The following is a 21139-nucleotide window of genomic DNA, read 5'->3' as shown; positions in this document are numbered from 1 at the left end:
TTGGGGTAACACCGTGCATTGACAAGGTGCAAATGAAGCTGCCATGTATCCGCCCACTTTGTTTATGGAGGTGGTGTTTTACTTAGAATCTCTAGAATAACACTAAAAACTTGAACAGAGAATATGAGCATCGGTCAAAGGAAATTGTATTGTGCGGTATTTGTATTAGCACATCTTATTGTTTGTCCTATTAGATGTTCATTTTCTCATTAATTCAAATCAGTGATTTCCAATTGCTCAACTAAACATGTACCAGGTTAATAGCTTTTCTTACTCCTGATGTTTCGTTACTTCCATTATCTAATTTGAAAAGTAGATTACTTCCAGTTGAGTATTTTTTGGTTTTTCTTGCCAAATACAGCTTCTCGTTTTAAGTGCAAATAACCTTGCTTTCAGCCATGCTCTGTCAGATTCGTAATAAGATTTATCTTTTCGTGTGAGATATAGTTTTACATCATCAAAGATGGCAAGAACTGAATAATTATTTTTACAGATTTTTATACAGACTATTCTTGGCTGCACTGAAGTATAATTCGCATCATGTGATTTTTCACGACTGTTTAAAGAACAGCATCTTCACTTACATACTGCTATGAACACTGGTGAAAAACTTTATTATAATGCCCTTGCCTGTCATCACCGCTGTCATCACACCATGATTAAAATGGTCATTGCTTTGGCACATGGAAATACATCCAATATTAAAATGCAGCCTTTTAATCTTTCAACACGACCTGAATGAAAAACCAATGTTCGCAGGTTAGCCAAGATAGATGGCGAGAGAAAGCTGCTTTTTAAAACACTTGACATTAGAAATTAAAAGAATGAGACCATTTTTGCCTGCTCTAATGGGTTGGGACAATAAGTATATCATTCTGCCAGCACTGCAATTTTAATTTCGACAGATGTCTTTTTAAAACATTTTTTTTTTGCTGTTACTCGCAGAAGCCTAAATGATGCAAACACCCCCCCAATGCAACGGGCAGGGGATGTGACTGTCTGAAAGTAATAATAATAATAATAATAATATATAAATAATCAAAAACAGAGGTTTTCAGAAACTCGGGAGTACAGCAAATGAATATCGAGTCAAGTGTCCAACACACAAACGCATATTTAATCATACACAATTCAGTCAAACAAAATTAAGAACCTGTCACCAAATTATTTAAAAACCAGGCCAGAAGATGTGTTTGCGTGCAGGGCAAAGGCTTGGTAAAGAAAGAAACCATTGTACTCCTGGTTTTAGAGTTAACATTTTATGACCAACAATAGGGATGCAGAGTTTTTCTAGTGGTCCATACCGGTAGCACTCAATCAAAATTGTGACAGCTTCTGCTAATGGTTAACATTATGATATAAAAAAATAATGCAGATATATTTAATTTGATGTTGGGTATCTATATGAGAATGTAGATGGGACCTTTTAAGGTAAGTGTTTGCAATCACTAACACAAGATGTCAACTGTTTAGCTTATAGCGGCCCAATATCTACTGGGTTATGCATTGCTGTCAAACATTTTAATAATATCTTTGTATTCAGCACCACGAATGCCCATACAGATGCTCTACTGAGACAAATATCGTCAGACAGTCGAGTCTCTATTTAAAAAAAGTTCATTGAAAGAAATGAAGACAATCCCTTTCATGAGTCATTTTCAAAGGACCCTAAGGAGTCAAGGGTCGCGCTGACCTTTGCTCTGGATAAATATTTAGCAGCAATGCAACAATGGAGACATTTTAACCCCTCTATTTCCTGAGTCGTTCATTATGTTTTGATCTGATTTGAGTTTTACGCTGCTTTCACCGGTCATACCTCACCTTCCCGGGAGCCAGATATGGGGGCGGTTGCAGGTACCTGTCGCAGTACCCAGTACCTCCAGGCTTTCTGGCGTGGCTGCTGGATTGTAGACTCATGATATATTGCCTGGAAGCTGGGAGCTTTCAGGTTTCGGTCTGGCTAATGACCTTTTTTGACTGACGTTTCGGCCCCACACTGAACACCTCTGTGCAGCCAGTAGGGTGGCACGGGGTAAACGTTTCCAGGAGAGACCTCCAATTTAGCAGGTCCGACGAACAATGTTACACTGGGGGGGGGGGGGAGACTAACATTGCCACCACCTCCCACCCTTCACGCCACGCTTTTGTGGAAATGCAACAATGTCCCTTGCTCAGGATCTGGTGTTCAACCACTAATCTGTCGGATGATGAGGAGTTGTCCCCTGACGGGAGTTCTCTGTATCTGGGTTTTCGCGGCCGGGGGAGGTGGGCGGGCGTTGAGGAGTCTCGTCGAGGATTTTGAGGCTGAAAGGGCGCCATCAGAGGCAGGTGAGTGAAGGCAGGGGGGGTGGAGGCGGTTGTTGTAGGAGCCATTGTTGGTTCAGTTGTTTCAGGGGTAAAGATCAAAATTTGGATCAAAGGCTCGTCATGCAGATACAAAGGCTGATCAGGTAGTGCCGGCAGGCGCGTGCGGCAGTCCATTGACTCAGTAAATCGATCACAGTCAATGACTTGTTCTTTGAAGGCCTTCCATGACCTTCTCCCCTTGAAGGTGCTTAGGACCTGCTGCAGTATGTATACTAGTGTCCTTAGTGCCCGTAGTTCTGAAGATTACTTGAGCGTGCCGAACGGGAGTCCACGCACTCTGACGTGAGTCCGCGTGAGGCACAACTGGTCGCGGTGTGGTCCACCCGAAGTCCCAGCATGTTGCCTGCAAGGCTAATGGCTGTTAGGGAGATCCAGGCAGCCACCCCCCAAACCTCCTGAGAAACACATTGGTCAGTTTGTTTAGACTCTAAGTTGAGGACCTGAACGATTGGGAATGCATTTGAAATACTACAGGATCTAGAACTTGTATTCAGCATTGCCAGAGATATCAAAGCGTTTTGCAGGTATACCAGTTCCACGGATAAGGCCTTGGTTGATAGCTCGAATTACGGTTCCATTGTAGATACAGGGCCACGAAGGTTAGCAAAGGCAGAGAAAGGAAAAAGATGAGAAGAAATTGATCCGTGAAAACACTGCTTTGCCTCCAGGCTGGCGAGTTCCATTAGTCGAGACACAGCCCAGGAATGCTGTACGAGTCAGGCACATCGAAGCCGATTATAACCCAAGTCTAGAAACTCCAAGCTTCTGCACTCTAGAAACGCCCGGACAGGTCTTGTCATCAGCCCATTGGAGCGAAGTGCAGATTCTAGCAGTTTTCGAAGACCAAAAAACTGGCCTGGCTGCAGTTGCCTGCAAACTTGGTGTAGGAGGAGATCGAGACTGGCGTAGGTTAGTTACTTCCGTTGGAAAAGTGACAATTATGGAGGCTGTGAAATCCTATGGAAAGCTCAAGATAAAAACCTTCAAATCGCCGACCCCTTGAAACAGCACGGGATATCCACAGAACATGAGTTTGATTGTGGTCCAGGTAACAGCCCACAGTAAAACTGGTTAAGATATGGGCAAACTCGGTAAGGGAAGCATTGTGTGCGGTCATTGTTAGAGCAGTTTAGGGACAAGACCTTGACAACTAACACTGAAATATTTTTTCAGGGACGTCCTGGACTCTCAGCTGACTCACAATGGACAATCTTTTTTCCCCTCGCAACGACAGCTATAGGGGCCCACATTCCATTTCGTGCCCCAGCAACTGACCAGCTAGGAGGGAAGAGGCTTGAAGGAGGAGGAGGCCCAGCTGCTAATCTCTTGTCACAAATAACCGAACCTGCAGAGGGAAAAAGTCACAACACTCAGTCTTACATGTTCAACCAAGACGACCAGTTTTATGGTGGCAAAGCGAGAGATATGATCAGCGCGTAATGTCCAAGACTCATCAATACAGAGATGCTGACTACCATCCACACCATTCTTCAGGGAGGTACAGCTGTTTATTGCACATGTATGATTCATCTGCAATCTTGATGAATTTAATAAGGCATTTCAATTGAACACAACAATTTTCATAGTGAAATATCACCCAGAACTGGAAAGACCACTGTCATTCATAGAAATGTTAAGTAGTGTGGAAGTTACACGAAAAACTGTGATTTCTTTAATGGACAGTCTTGTGACGCACTTTTGTTATTTTTTAGGTGACTTTTGGGATTGGTCTGACTGCATAAACTGCAATTTTGCAGTTTGTTTGTTCTGCTCCAAACTGAGAGATAATTGATCAATTAATGAAAATAAAACCTTGTTTTTTTTTCCACTCCCTGTTGAGATTAAGCCCACAGTGTGATTACTCTAATTGGTGGTGCTTACTGTCTCAGAACATGAGAGATCTGGTATATTCATATTCTATATGTGATCATGTAGATCTCATAATGATCTCATATTCTAACCAAGAATTCACAAATATGACACCATGGCCCAGATGTTGTTACAATCATCCAGCTGTGCAGGTCATCGTGTTGGGCGGGACATATTATTCAGTAAACGTAAACACCCAGGTTTAGAAGTACGAAACAGCTCCACAGCCTCAAAGCAAATCCAAGCTATAAATCTGTTATTTAGCCCTTTGGCACTCTCTTTTGAATTACACTAGAATTACATAAAGAGTCTCACGAGAGTCATTTGGATTGATTTACTAGGAACCATTTTTAAGGCTTAGTAATCATCCACCTATGCACTAAATAACTTTAAGAATGTGACTAATGTCCAGCTATATCTGTAAAACCAATGGTTTTTTTGTAACTTTTTTTTTTTTTTTTTTTAAAACTGTTCTATGGAAATTGATTAGTCAATTTAGAGCTGAATCATTACTTCAAAAACATCAATTACTCGGCAGCTATTACCTCTGCTAATGTGAACGGTGTTTCATATTCTATCTATCCAGAAAAATATGATGCAAAATGGACCGTGATTTCATTACACATCTTTTTCATTCTCCTACTTTTAAGTGCAACAGGAGTTTTCTTCTTTGCCAGGAAAAATAAAACAGCAATATGCAGAACAAAGAGGAAAAAATGATCATAGTTTTTTAATGTATAAGCAATCAGCTGAAGATCTGCAGTGGCGTGTAACCATGAACCTCATTGTCTATTGTAAAAAAGAAGGACGGAGGCCATTCCAAGCATACACAGCAAAATTACGGAGTCATCAGTGATACAAAAAACTATAATCCCCACTGAGGCTGTTAAGAACAATTTCAGAACAGGACTGGAAAAGACAAAAAAAAAAAAAAGAGAGAATCACCTCTCATTATAACTTAAAACAGTGACGGTCTTATTTAAGTTCTCTTTTTCCTCTCCACAGCGATGACAAAAACAATTCAGAGTTCCAAGCAATCAATCTCATAACTGCACATCATTTGTGGTTGGCAGGCCACTGGCTCAGTGTAGATTTCCAAGCAAAAATTGGGCAATGAAAATCATCACACAGCTATTACCGAGTCCACTGAGACTTTTTGGGGAGAAAAAAAAAAACGACCCCCCGGCCATCTCTCTGTGTTTTTCAAAATGACTATGTTTGACTATTATCAATTCGTATGCTTTCACTGGTAGACCATACATGTATTATTTCCCTCTCCACATGGACACACATTTGTGAAGTGTCATGCTTCCTAAGGTGTCCATGTAAGTCTTAAGAGCTACATGAAACAGGAAATATACAACGCAATCAGAAGAAGATTAACCCTCACAATGAATCCCTAAAAACACATACTGAGCTGGTCCGCTATACATCGTAGCCACAACAATACAAAATGTAGTCTTGAAATTACCCAGCCTGGAGAGTTCTATGGGAAAGGTTTTTTTTTTTTTTGGTCATCATTTTTTGTTTGGCTCAATAGCGTGGACCCTGTTATCTCTTCGGCTCGTCTTGGCCTAATACCCCATCTGGTTATGACAACAGAGCATATTTCTACTGAATCTTACCAGTGCCATGGCCCAAAATATCATAAATTACTCACACTGTGAAGATGTGAGTTTTACCAGGCTGCGATAATATTTTTGACAGATGTAACATGTTCTAAGTAATAAAAAACAAAAAAGACAAATACAAACACATACAAAAAAAAAAAAAGGTAAGCGGTGTAGTACTGCACACAAATATTGCCAAGGACTATGTCTTTTTATTTCTCGTTGACACTCATCCCATCTAAGCAAACATACTTCGTAAAATTGGTCCACACTCGTCTATCAATGAAGAGGCTTCAAAACACAGAGCAAACATGAAATAACTATGCTCAACTAAAAAGAAAAAAGGGAACGAGAAGAGAAGGAGAACATACACCTTAGATATTGATCCACCCCACACTGGGGTTGTTACCTAAACAGCTTTAGTGAAGGTATAAAAGAATCAGTATTTTATAAAAAATACTAATAAAGAATTTTCTTTGCCAAACAATTATAAAAAATATCTTACTACTATTACGGCGATAATCTTTATATTATAAAACCGTATTACAATCCCATAATACAGATCCTTAGAATAAATTTTGTGATCCATTATTAGAAACTTTTGAAGGATTGTGTGGCCCTTGAAGATTGGCGTAATCGGTTGCTGAAAATTCAGCTTCTGCCATAGAGAAATTATTTCATTTACTATATTCAAAAGGAACACAGTTCTAATACAATTGAATATCTTCACAATATTAGTTTTTCCTGTTTTTTTTTTTTTTTTTTTTTCCATAACTACAGCCTTTTAGTAGACAGCTTAAGGTTGCAAATGACAAAAATGTTCTGGTTCCACATTTTACATTTTGCCGCAATTTGATATCAAAATCATATTCCCCGTGCAATCTCAATAAACCAACAAACCGACAGCTACCGCCAGCTGACAGCAGTAACTCTCTCTCACGCGGGATCCTTATCTACCAAGCTAGTGCCACAATCAATGGCAACAAAGCTTTAAATATTTACAATAAATCCTCTTAAACCAAAAACCTGAATGGCTCTGAATGCTCCTGACCGCACCTCTGCCGAAGAGAATATTACAAAATGCAACGGCACGGGTGGGTTTGACTGCAAAATGTCATTTCGTGTCAAAAGCTTAAGATCTATATGCGCAGCCCATGCTGGCAAAAGTCTGCGACCTGGAGTTCATACTGCAGATAAAAATTGTCCAGACACAATTTTCACTCAGTGAACTAAAAATTTGAAGGGCCATGCACCATGTCTCCAAAGTTAGTTCATTTAAAGCGCTCCTTTAAACCATGTGCAACTGTGGCAGGCCGCTATTCAAATGGAAGGACGAGTGTTAGGGCACATACAGCCAAATCAACTGGTAGTATTCCTTGGCACGTGACAAGCATGATATTTATAAAATGCTACAGTGAAGCTAAGGCTAACCCTGAAAACAAACGTGAAGTTTTTAGTAGAATGCGAAAAATACAAACGTTTTTAAAGTTTCAGTAGGACTGACAAAAAAATTAAATAAGATGGATACCGACTCCCCGCTGCTGCTCCATATCAATTGTAAAGTTCAACTACTATTTTAAAGGACACATCCGTGATGACAGACGATGGGGTAAAATGTTAATGCGAGCGAACTGCACTTGCTATAAAACGTCGCTACTGTATCTCTCAAAACTCAAATCACTTTGTGGAGAAACAAATTGAGTTGTGAATTTCAACAGTTAATGACTACCTGAGGACCACCATGGCCACCGGAAATGCAAATGTGTCTATTCTTCGGAATGAAAAATAATGGTAATTTTCTCTACAAAGGTTCCCTTGCACTGTATCACAAGTATGACGCAAAAAATGGACTCAAAGCTGCTTGCATTTTGTGAAGCCCTTCTCAGTTGTTTGTCTCTCTACAGGATTCCCCTCTGGAGCACTACAACGGACTCTTGAATTAGTCCCAATTATAGTAAAAATACAAAACACATACAAAGTCCAGTAATATTGACAAAGATGTTTTCATTATATTAATGAATTAAGACAACAGTAAGGTTTCAAATTACCAGCTCCATCTACTGAACTTCCTCATCACAGCTAAGAGTCGGGTCAGAATATCACACGTGCTAATGTTAAGCTGCCATTTTTTGTCTAATACAGTAGTTTTTTTCGATCCTGGTCCCTGTGGGACCCAGTGCTTCCCGCCTATTTGTTATGACTTCCTCTTTATTTGACACACACACTCACACTGCCTTTTCCACTGGGCTGGTGGTCGTCGCATGGAGCCGTGTGCTCGCGCCCACGAAATGGTACTCATGCAGTGAACTGGCTTCAATTTTTTCCACGGGCAAGGAACAGAACCCACCTTATCAACAAGGTGACCAGAATCGCTTTGTTATCTCCTTGTTAAAGCCTCAGTTGAAACCCACTTATGACAGCCACAGTAGTCCAATCGATTACAGCCTCTTTAATTCATTATTGAACTGTTACTGAAGCAAACAGTGATTATAAAGATGCTGAAGATGTGTAGATTTGAAATTTTTTTGTCATTTATGTTGGTGCAGGGCACCGGTGTTATTCTCTTCGACTAGCTGTCTAACTGTTTCTCCTCCTAATCTGATCCAAATCGCAATAAAATATGGCATTCTGTGTAGAATTCAAATGGAGCCAATATACGTTTTTTTGTGGTCCTGACCGTGACTCCTACATATGATCCGCTCTGTGTTATTGCGTCTCTGGACCGGAGTAGACTTGTGTGTGGACAATGCGAAACCAGACTTCTTTTTTGACACTGTCGGAAAACGTTCTCTATCCCCCTTATATAGTGCACTACGTGGCCATTCAGCCAGTACAGAAAATACTATTTGGGGTGAAACAAGTGACCTATTTTCAGCCACACAGTTTCAGCCTGTATTTATAGTGTAGGAGGTGGGACACTTCAGACTTCTAGAGAGAAGCGTTTTGATAGCACAGAAATTTTGATTTGAGAAACTGAGTGCAGGTTGATGTCAATAAAACCATTGATCCAGATATTGGCGTGAAGCAGGGCCGCTCTGCTACCAAATGGGTGACCTAAGCAGGATTGTATTGTTGTGCCCCCCCCTTCCTCAAATATGATGAAAAAAAAAAAAAAAAAAAAACTACTAAAGGGGTGACTAACCTTTAATACACATTTTTACTAAAAAGTAAATAATTATAAAAGTAAATAAGTGATAAATTGTATTCTTTACAAATTACAAGTGTAGCTCTGACATTTACCTATGGCTATAACTTATGTTATAACTCTAATTTTGTTTATAGTCTCAAGCATTCAGAAATCATGCACCAGAGAAATTTAAGAAGTTTTTACTATGAGAAAAACCATTGTTTAATTTTTGTAATGTGTTTGGGATGTCCACATGTTTTTGTTGAGCGAAATTCTAGGGGCTGGGTCATCTATAGCAAAAAGCTGGCCAAAAATGAAAGGATTAAGTGAAGATGTGAATCAAATATGTACCAATAGCCTTAACATGAATTTGATCGTCCTTAAGTGTAACAGCAGCAATTACATTGCCTTTGGCTCCCTTTTTGAAGGTACAACATGTTAATGTACATCACTTGTTTTATTTAGTCTTAGCCTAACAATTATGTAGTGTTAACAGTGTTATTAACCAAAATCATTATACGTCATTGTTTGTTATATAATGCATTTTAAGTTTTTTCAGTTTTTATAACAACAACAACAACAACAAAAATATTAACAGTATAATAATACTCTTGTAAATTATTAATTTGAAGTACAAAACCAAGGTTATTTGCAGTTACATGGCTACAAGACGCTGATTTTTGGTGTTTATTTTTGTTAAACCATGACAAATTTTTGTAAGGGAACCGGAAAGTCGAGAGAATATTAGATGCGTTGGTGGTGGTGAAATTATTTCCGACATTAAAATTCGTTTAACGTCAACAGCCAAAAAAAATAAAATAAAAATTAATTCACAAGATTGTGCCTGAAAGTGATACACGGGCTTCGTTTTTACCTAAATGATTTACAATTTATTTTAATACATAATAAAAATGTATAAGGTGTGCATTGTATTTGACACCTAAATGAACACATTGCAGTTGTTTTTATGACTAAGTCTTTCTCCTCAAATAATTCTTCAAATTTGCATTTGAGCCCATTTGGTTGTGAAAAAGTAGCATCATTTACATATGATTTACAGTTTATTTTAATAAATATCAAAATGTAAAAAGTGTGCATTATAGTTGACACCTAGATGAACAATTACAGTTGTTTTTAGGGCTGTGCGATACAGTATATCTAACGATATGATCAGCGCAAGTGTTTAATTCTAGTCAGTTAATCTGGTTCCCTGATTAGCAGCTAAATTGGGCCATCACCTGCTTCAAATGGGAAAGCATTTACACATAAACAGACCTGTAAGTTCATGACAAGCTACGCAATATCTCGTCTTCATTATCGAAGAGGCCTTCATCTGCAATAATGAACGCAATATTGCGTCGGCTGTTTCAGGTGGATCTACGGCTCTGTCTATTAAAATTGCCACTTCCATTGTGAAAGACAGGTGATGGGCGATTTAGCTGTAATCAGGGAACCAATACAGTTACTGACTTGAGATCGCGCATGGTCCATATCATTAGATATATCACACCAACCCTAGTTTTTGTTTTGTATGACTGGAAGTCAAATTCTCCTCCCTCCTCAAATGCTTCGATATCCCGGGTAACTTTAGATTTGCGAATATCAAACATCCAGAAGAGACCATTCAAGACCAGCTTTACTTTTTTTTTTTTTTACGTTCTTTCTCTGTCTTCCGTTTTTCTTTTCCTGCTGCGCCGGATATAGCTGATCTCTGTTAACCAGGCAGATGTCCCTCCAGTACGTCTGAACATTTCAGCCACAAACATAGAGTGCGAGCATGGTTGGGTGAATGCAACGTTTTTTTTTTTTTGATCAAACTGGATGGTGCCCTGCCGCCGCTTGGGGAGTTGGGTGCCCCATGCGCAAAACTGGCGTACACATCTGCATATAGGGAGTGTCGGTATTGGGCCTTGACAGTGAGACGAAGACTGTGAACAGGGTTTTTAAACATGCTTATTTCGTTCTAAAATGCAAATATTTGGTCATTGTTTTGGAGCACACTATCTTATACAGGAATACCCCATTAAGGTCAACATTCTCTCATCCTTAACACACACAAACAAACGTAGAATTTTATGAACCTACTATCTGAGGGGCTTGCCAATCAATGGCCACTTCGCAAACTGTGGTCTGTAGTGTAAGCTCCTCCTACTAGACATCCCTTGTTTTGAGAGCGAGCAGGTCTTTCGGGGCCAGTTTCTAGAAGCCAGTTTTTTTTTTGATTGGCTAAGAAGGTGTATCCTGGTTCCACCACGGGCTCACTGACTCCAACATCAGAGCCACCCGTGCGAAATAGCGGGTATCCGTTTCAGTTCATGGGAGCTGAACTGAAAGGTATAGGTGGTTCGGTCACCCAAAGTATTTGTCGAACCTTCCACATTCCAAACATCCTTGCACAGAGGACTCCATTTTTGTATAATTGGATGAGAGCTCATAGGGTGGTTATTTCAATGACAATGAGTTTCAAGATCATAGAAAATTAGGGTGGTTAAAGAAGAGATTACGTCATCAGAAGTAGGAGCCATCCAGTATTTAATAAGGAGATTTCTATCCCGTAAGGAACAACCACAGCTCACACACATCATTTAACACCAGGTCAAAACCAAGCTGTGTAGGATCCTTGTAAGAGTGATCTGACCCCTCTGCAGTACGTTGAGGCACATTATTCAAATGCACTATTACCTGTGACTTATGTGAGTAGAGTGCTGTATCGACTGTGCCTCAGTCAAGATTTAGGAAGCGCAGAACAATCGTGTGATGTTATGCTTACAAAATGCAACTATTTTATGGCACTATTTGGGGATTGCAAAATCATCGTAATAACCCTCCACTGCATTAATAGGGGTGCTGCAGTAAGACAGCATATACTGTAAATGTGAACTGTACTTATTTACACTACTACAGAGTTGGATTCTCATGCTAAATCCTGACCAAAACGTCTCACGGCAAACTGCGCAACAAAAAAAATAAAAACCTTGGAACGGGGTATGACACAAAGTTATTTCTGTGAACAAATCCACTCCGTCAAGGGGTTCATAGAAGCGTGCGATTGTTTTTTTTTTTCGAGGATGGTGCCCTGTATGACATCATAAAGGGTCAGGGATTACTTATATTGCCACTTTCTCACAGGTGAAGAGCGGAGAACATCAACCCAGAGCCAGCACAAACTCCCCTCAATGTTGACTCATGTCGACGGTAACGGAAGTCATTGGCAGTGCTGGCACGCGGACATTGCTCGAAGAAGGATTTTTAATCTTGATTTTATGAATTTTAATTATGATTAGCCAATGGGACCCATCTCTACTCTTCGCTACATCCAGAATAAATGTGAAAATCATGTTAGCTTGATTTAGTATGTTTGTAGGGATTCCTGGAATTCAGTACTAGCGTTAGATACAAATTTAGACAATCAGCACGCAAACAAATTCTGATAATAGCAAAATAAAGAGGAAGTCCAAAAGGCATGGGGGGGTTTAAAACATGAAGTATACCATGTAATTGTCACTACCCTCACTGTAAAAGTACTTACAAAACCATTATTTCACCATTAATATAAGTATATATTATATAATATTAGTCATATCAATGCCTAAACAGTGAGAGCGGAACGCAGGGTCACGTTGGCATTCAAAGAAGTTCTTAACTTCAGGATGTAAACAATTATTTGAACAGAATAAAAAAAAAGGGCTGACAATTTCAGACATGGTCACTATATAATAAAACAGAGAATTCAGCTATACAAGAAGGCTGCAGAACAAGTTTAATTTTCAGAAAAGTCAAGTCAGGGCCAGAGTTGTTTTTCATTTAACAAAATGTCGGTAGCCTATTATTCATGGGTCATGTTTTAAACAAGGTCCGGTACATCTACACACTGACTGGTTAAACGTGTTTTTTTTTGATTTCCGTCTTTGTTTCTGGGTAACAATTTTGGACATTGTCCTTTCTTTATTTATTTATTTTTTATTTTTTTATTTTATTTTTTTGTAGCTCAGACTTAAAGGTATACAACCTATTCAGAAACTTTGCCTTCATGATAAACTGGTTACCCTTGGACATCATCACTGAACTTGTGACAACTCGCCCCAGTACCCTCCCCACTTGACTGCACTGTTTAAACAGTGTTTTTTTGCCAGGTTAATACACTTATCATATACATTAAATCGTTTTGTAAAGAATACATTAATGAAATATCTAACTTGCTGTTTTTATAAGAATCAGACAGAAAAAATCTCTCCAGAAGTAAGGTTTTCTCTGTTTTATATTTTGAGGACAACAAAAAAAATGGTCCAGAAAAAAAAAAAAGAGCTAATGAACGGACTAAAATCTTCCTCACTGACTGGATGCTCCACTGAAACTATCAATCACATTTAGGACATTTCATATTCTCTTTAGGATAGTTGGTGAGCTTACCAGGCATTGAGTCTTTTGGCTTCATTACATAATCTTTTAGGCTCTAGCTGAGGGAATTGGAATGAATAATGAATGAATGGAATGAATGAATGAATGAATGAATGGCTCAGTAAGTGAACTGTTAACCAAGATTTTTTTAAGTCAAATTGAGTTAGGTTCTGTCATCTTTATTAAACCTTAGGCTACGAACTGTTCATACTACCACGGAGATTAACTGTAGTGCAGTTTAATTATATTTAGGGGTCCTAATCAACTGAATCATGGCTGTGAAGCTAAACTGGGACAAAATAAATCACAACAAACACACAACCTGAAAACAGTATGCTATAAACAAAATATGTGCACACAAAGAGAGTTTAGTATTAAAATTCCAGACACATTGATGTAGCTGGAGACCACTATGCTGTATCACATATAGAATATATATATTCTAATGATAGAATATTATATTTTATAGAGATATATATATTTTGTATATATATATATATATATATAGAATAGACTTAATCTCTAGTTTTTATGTTAGTATTATTTTTTATTAGTTATATTATTAGTTTATACTGCTCGTGCAATGTCGATGATCAACTATCCAGGATTCCAACTACTCACCCCCATCAGGCCGCGCGCTTTTGATTCCACTCGTGTTTAATCCTTGCGGTTACTGCACAGACATCTCAGTCTCTCAGGATCCACTCCAGCGAAGACTTTTACCTTTAGTCCGAGCAGTTATTACAGCCCAACTAAAATCATTATCGATCCGACTCCATGGTCGCAAAACACTTAGAACGTGCTGCGTCTCCTGATTAAGTGCCCAACAGCACGACAACCCAGTATAAATCCAACAGGCAATTAACATGATTGGTCATTCCGTCGTTCAACACAATTAATTCTCGCTACGGCAGCCAGCACTGACGTGAAGATGAGGGCAAAAGTTGTTCTGGGTCCGCATAGTTTGGAACAATGAATGTTTAAATCACGGCGGATCTTATCGAACAGAGTGTAAGCATAGAAAAAATAAAGAAAAAACACAACAGCACTGAGTCTTGAGGGCTTTGCGTGAGAGGGAAGCCGTGCTCGCCGCCGCAGTAGAGAGTCTAAGTGCTGCTCCGTCCCTGAGAAATATCACACAGACCGTGATGATTGCGCGCTCCCGCCCTCAGGTCCTCTACAGTCATAATAAAGGTGACCCGAGAGGGCAAACCTGCGGCGGTAAACACTAGCAGAATGCCAGAACGACCCCTACACGACCAAGACTGTGGATGAATGTAAATGACACCTTCATAATCACTACGAAATAGCAAGAGAGATCCAGTGTGTGTGTATGGTACCAATAATGTATGGACTATTAGACTATTAATATAAAAATACTTGACATTTTTCTGTAAAATTTATATATATATAATTATAATATACTAGTTTTGACCCTAATATTTTTCAATATATTACAATCCTAATGTCTGGGATTCCATACGTATATTGGCAGAAAGATTTAGGGTGAAGTCAGCAAAATAGGGGGACACTTGTTTTGGTAAATTGTGTATTAATACTATTATCTAAGTATTAATATAGTAAGTATAAATGTAGGTGTATGTGCTGTGCGCGTATATATCGATATAGGATCTATATATCTATTTATATAATACATAGAACATATACATACATACATACTATATATAGTATATATATATATTATATATATATATTAATATATATAATAATATTATATAAATCTTGTATCAACCATCTTATTGATCAACTGAAAGATAAGTTATTTCTTTTATAATCTGCATGAAAGAGGGGTGCTATGCTCTTTCCTACCGTTAGACTTGTGATGGACCTGTTTTTTGTTAAATTAAGCAACTAACGTGACAAGAGACCAGAGAGCGTACCTGACTATTACAACTTTGAATTTTCCCCAGAGAGCCTCTCTACTATTGCACTTAGGCCTATGTATACGTGTTCCTACCCATTTTACTTCTTTCATACTGTTTTCAGGGTAAATTGGGAACCCCCATTTTTATTAGTTGTGCTACTGTAGATAATAACCATTTCACATACAACGGACTTGTATAAATAATGTTTTTGGCTAGAGACAAAAATTCAAAATTTAAAAATACTTTATAATAGACATTACCTAACAGATTATGAGATTGATGGTGAACTCATAAACCCTTAACATTTACATGAATTAAAACCCTCCACGAGAAGTACAATCTGAGTAGTATAAAATCTGCCCAATTTTTATTTACGATGTTTGCTGGACTTTTAAGGTGTTTTGTATACATCTGGGTGCTTTAAGTGTATGGTGTGTATCAAATGCCTTTCATATTTGTGTGGTTTATATGTGCGTAAAGAAGAGGGTGAGAGCACAGGCATGTGTTTACAGGCACCTTTTATGACAACAAACCTAATCTTCTCAAATTTCCATTATTATGTTTTTTCTTTCCCTGCTTCTGCCGCACTCGGTTTTGGTGGCATTTTATGTAAAACAAAACAATTTCTCACATTAAGCAACGTAATTACATTTTTTATTTATAGGGAATTGTCCCACTTTAGCTGAATGAGCTACATGTTCCAGCCAATTTATCATGTTAAGGTAAATTGGGGACAGGTGACTAAACGTGATATTTATATAAATAAAAAAAAAAGAATGGAAAAAACTTTGCACATCATTGCAATACAATTAAACTTAATCCAATGGTTAGAGATAATGGTTAGAGATTTGGACTTCGTATGAGTTTAAATACAGCGCTTTACCGAAGGGTTCGCAGAGGTTCGAATTGTGTCCACAACGTCGGCCTGACTAGGCCGGGGGTATCGTTGGGTACGAGTAGGTGGGAAGGAGACGTGGACACAGTGAACAGCACTACATACTATGCCACCCGCAATACACCCAGGGAGACAAGATCATATACACACGTGAGGCAGAGCCGGACGGAACCCTAGTTGCTCCGCACGGATGCAGCTGGATAGTAGTGAGCCTGACCCACTGCGTACCCGGAGGGTGGTGGTTCACACGGAGAGTGTTTCACCTATCCTACACAGCTGGCAACTGTGTGTGTGGCACACTTGCATAGGCGGTAAATGAAGCGAGGAGTTCCACACACCAGTATGTCCGATGTCGTATGAGGATTTGTCCACAGACGTTCGGCAGGAACTGGTCAACCTCACATTTCACTTTTCAAATACTGTTGTTAATTATAGATTTATGAACCCTTCCAACAATTTTAATAGACCTTAAACTATTTACGGCCACTAAACAGGTACTTTCTGATACCTTCGCAGTACTTCACACCTACTGTATCGGAATTTACAATTGACTAATCAAATGTTCATAATCCCAATTAACTTACTGTATTATAACAATGTCAAGACTACCTATCGGGATTTCAGTTTTTACAATAAAGTATGATAAAAGGTTTAGGAACATTACACAGCAAGGGCAAAGCCCTTTTTATACAGTTTAGTATTTTAAAATCATCATTAAAAACGGTCGGTTCTATTACCTGACAGCGCAGTTGACACACACTTTCAGGATTAAATTAAACTAATTAATACGTGTCCAGCATAAAGCAAAGTTTTAAGTAAGCATGCTGTCCTTGCGCACCACGCACACAGAGTAGTTTTCGTTTTTCGTGTGTGAAAACAAACGATGGGGAAGCGTAAAGACTGGAGGGTTGTTAAAAAAGTGCTAAGGAGGAAATGATAATATGATGAATGAGTGCTAAGAGATGTTGATCGTGGACCAAATTCTGACGCCGTATCGAACTGTCTTTCAGAAAAGATTAGATATGGCATTTTGTTTCATCATCTTTGCTCCAGGGGGTACTCCAAGGGGCGCCACTATGGATTCTGTGCCCCCTCTGTGATTCACAGTGAAAGGAGGGGTCCCCCTTGGGTAAAAAATACGTTCCCGGTCCCACTCTCTCCCAGGCATCGGTCAGCACCCTTGAAATAGTCCTAAACCTCCACCTAATTTGCATGCCACTGCTGTAAATTTTGACCAGTTTGATGAAAAAACAAGCTTATGTTGGATTCTATACTTTTTAAACAATTTGGATAAGGTATCTAGAATTAGTTATATGAGCAGATAAAATAGTTTGCCTTAACCCTTTCTTTATTTAAAAGGAGCTATGTGGAGGTTTTTTACTTTAAAAAAAATCTTTTAAAATAGAGTTTTTCATTTGTAGATGTATGAGCCAACCATGATGTAAAAAAAAAGAATGACACCTCGACTGTCCACCACGGTTGCCTCTATCAGCCTGTAGGCTCAAATGTGTGTGGAGGAGTCGGGCCCGGAAGTGTGGCGCGAAAATTCACACAAAATGTGACGTCATGCGCGTTCTCGTCTACTTGGGCTTACCAACCGTACGGCAACGCCAGCCATTATAGTATTAAAGCAGCGGCAAATAGTGTTTTTCAGATGACTCTGTGGATGGAAAGAAGCGAACAGCCTCCGCCAGCACAAATTCAGACACCACGGACACTCCTCGTAAGTAAAAAAAAAAAAAAGAAAACGTATCTAGTGTTGGCAAAAAAGAGAGAGCGTGCGCAATGAGAACGAGCATGAGACTGGCTTGTAGTTCCTCTAACGGCCACTGGTGTCAGTAACGGTTAGAAATTTCAGAAACATACACAATGCTCCTTTAAAACCTTTTTTAAAGCTTTATTTTTTTGAACATTTCATGCATGTGATTAGATAAACTGTTGTTCAGTCATGTTGTCATTTAAAATCCAGACATCATTGGCAATGTTATTGTTTTAGTGTTTATGCAAACACAAAAAGTAATTTTATTTTTGTTGATGGTTGGTTATAAATATAAAACTTGGTAAAACGATTTATGTGTCAGTACTTTAACATGGAGGAAAGGGGGGCCGACCAATTGTGGCAGAGCATAGTGGAAGAGCCCGAGGCGGAGATGGAGAGCCAACGAGCCAGGGGGATGCCGAGGATCTGGTGTGGAGCTGAGGTCTTCTGGCTAAAAAAAACCGCGAGGAGGGAGATCCATAGAAACGCGACGGCAGCCAGAGCGAACTGAGGACCAAGGTGGAGCTGGCGGGAGGAAGGAGCCCCAACGGAGCTGGTGGGACGGAGCGACTATGCGCAGCCACTGGGACTATTTGGGCCGAGGTGGAGTCCGGGCCTCAGAGTCGGAGGTGAGGGAGACTCAACCATGGCGATGCTGGAGGAGGGACGCAGAAGCGGGTGGGAGGGCGGGCATTGAGGAGCGGCCACTCCAGGGCACATTCTAAAGGAGCGGGCACTGGAGGACACTTTCTAGGAGCACGGGCACTGGAGGATCGGAAGCCCCCTCAGGGCTGGATGAGGAAACGAAGGAGGGCTGGACAGGACCAGCGGAGACAACGGAGAGAAGGGAGAGGGGCAGTCAACCTCCAGTTCAGATTCCCAGTCTATGAAGAGCCTCCTCCTCATTTTGGCCCTATGTGTGCATTCCATATTCAGCTCACCCTCAGCTGCGATGCAGGGAGCACTCCACGCTCACACAGCCGTCTGTGGCTCTCTCCCTTGCGGTGGGCCCTGTAGCCGGCTCTCGCCACCTCGTCTGATGGGTTGGGCTCTGGCTCTCCATCATCGGTGGGGCTCGGGCTTATGCGCCATACCATGGGTAGATGGTGGGCTGGGCTCTTGGTCGCGTAATGGATCCGGCGAGATCCTCCACATGGGGCAGATGGTAAAAAGGGACCCGTTTCTCGCCACAGTCCACTCCACAAAGGCAGCGAATTCTCTCCAAGGACCAGCTTCAGACGACCGACACTCCTGCACTCGGCGTTCAGCGCGCTCGCATCATAGAAAGAGCAGAGCATGTCTAATGGGGTAGCTGGTGACGTGAGCTAATAACAGGAATTGTCTGGTATGGTCCTCGAGAGATCGTCCTTCCAGCTCCAGCAGGAGGAGGAGGAATTTGGGGGACGGAGGGAGGGGATCCATGAACACAATCGGAAAGATAAAGGACTGAGGGGGAAAACCGGAAAACAAATCAGAAGGTAGACACGCAATTTACACTGTTTTAGGTCGGGTCTTCTGTCACAATACTACCTGTGCCGGAAGGAACACGGAGCCAAGGATAAGCAAAAATAGGCTTTATTAAAATCCAAACACATGGGTAAACATCCAACAAGGAGAACAGGAGGAAGACCAACGTACTTGACTTGTAGGACCCAAACAAAACTGAACTGAATGACCGGGGCTTTTAAACTCAGGATAATAGGGGAAACACAGGTGTATGGAATCAATTAATAATCAAACTGAACAAGGACATGAAACAGACCCAATACAGGAAAACCAGGAACTGACACACATGACCAACAGGTTCCAATCCTGACACATCTCTAGTGTGCATAATATAGTGTAGGCTAATATAATATGCATCTAAAAACCACACACTGCCTCTGTAACTAGCTTCAGTGTAAATATTGTTTAGTAGCTTAAAGTACAACAGTGGCTATGTGATCAGCAGTTGGACTACTTTAACTAACTTGGAAAGTAGTGATTCTCCATCATTTGTTCACAAATTATTTTATATCATTCAATAATATGCTGCAAAAATATTATATATGCAAAAGAATAATCCATCAAGAAAAGAAAAAAAAAGGTAGTGGCTGGGACTCTTTTTACATCCATCAAAATAAACTGAATCGTAAATAGTGGATGTTCCTCTATACAGATGAAGATGGTCAGATGGGAGGACAGATTTTTCTATATAAAAGATTAAAAAACAACACATTTCATTTTTTATTTGACACCACATACTCTGTACTTGAGAATCATGTGAATCATGTACAGTAAGACCAGAACATGCCTTAAGGAGGTAAACCCGAGTAAAATTTTGGGGGACGCGTGCGTGCTGTACTGTTCAGAGACCACGTGAAGAGTGGCTCCTTAGAGTTAATGTATTTATTATTACACTGCCCGCATGCTTAGACATCCATATCTATAATTCAGTGCCTTTTGTCAAGATAAAGGGTTAAGTCCTAGTGCTGTTACTCTGTGCACCTGCTGTGACATTAGAGACAGATGGACGGCTCTGAAGTCCACATGTGTAGACAACAGGTAGATTCACTGCGGCCCGGTCCCTGGGGTATTACTGTAATAGCGGAGAGTGCAGACCGTGGTGTGTTTCTCGGTATCTTTTGTGTGCACACAATCTCAGCATAATGAGCTTTTTTTTCAGTTCCTCCCCTCCAGCTTCATGCCTAAGCTTTGCTGTTGCTTTTTTTAATAAGCGCAAACTCAAGGACAAGCTCTATATATTTTCATGTTGTTGGCATCAAACAAAAAACAGGCCAATAGTGTTATTGTTTTTAATTCATCACATTGACAAGAATTTATCAGATATAACATACTTCTGTTTTTTGTATTGATTAATTTTTTTTTTTTTTATTAAATTTGTTTAAATTTTGTAATGTGCAAACTGTTTCAGTACTTAAATAATGGGAACAGTTTAATTTATTTTTTTACAGTCCCACATAATATACATGAATAGTTTTTTGATGCATTTATTTTATTATGTTGCTAAGGGTGTCACACACAAGTGAATTACAGAACCGCTGGGTGAAGTGATAATAGCCCATGCTTTATCATGAATTAAACACAGCTGTTGATCAAGGACTGCATCTAAGCTATTTTCATATGTTAGATATCCATCAGCAAAATCTAGTTAACAGATGAAACCTTATATGTAAAAGTGTTACCTATATGTAAAGTGAACACATTGAACACTGTATATATAGGTTT

The 21139-nt window shown here is 39.7% G+C and overlaps 2 pseudogenes; both read right to left on the bottom strand.

The window, feature by feature from the left end:
• The window catches only part of LOC109097188, a 153735-nt pseudogene that overhangs the window by 15391 nt on the left and 117205 nt on the right, over window positions 1–21139 (bottom strand).
• Window positions 2504–8109, bottom strand: LOC122146511 (annotated as a pseudogene).

Source organism: Cyprinus carpio, chromosome A10 (genome assembly GCF_018340385.1).
Source record: "Cyprinus carpio isolate SPL01 chromosome A10, ASM1834038v1, whole genome shotgun sequence".
Taxonomy (NCBI): domain Eukaryota; kingdom Metazoa; phylum Chordata; class Actinopteri; order Cypriniformes; family Cyprinidae; genus Cyprinus; species Cyprinus carpio.
The sequence above is the reverse complement of the archived record's forward strand: the minus strand, read 5'-3'. Positions and strand labels throughout refer to the sequence as shown.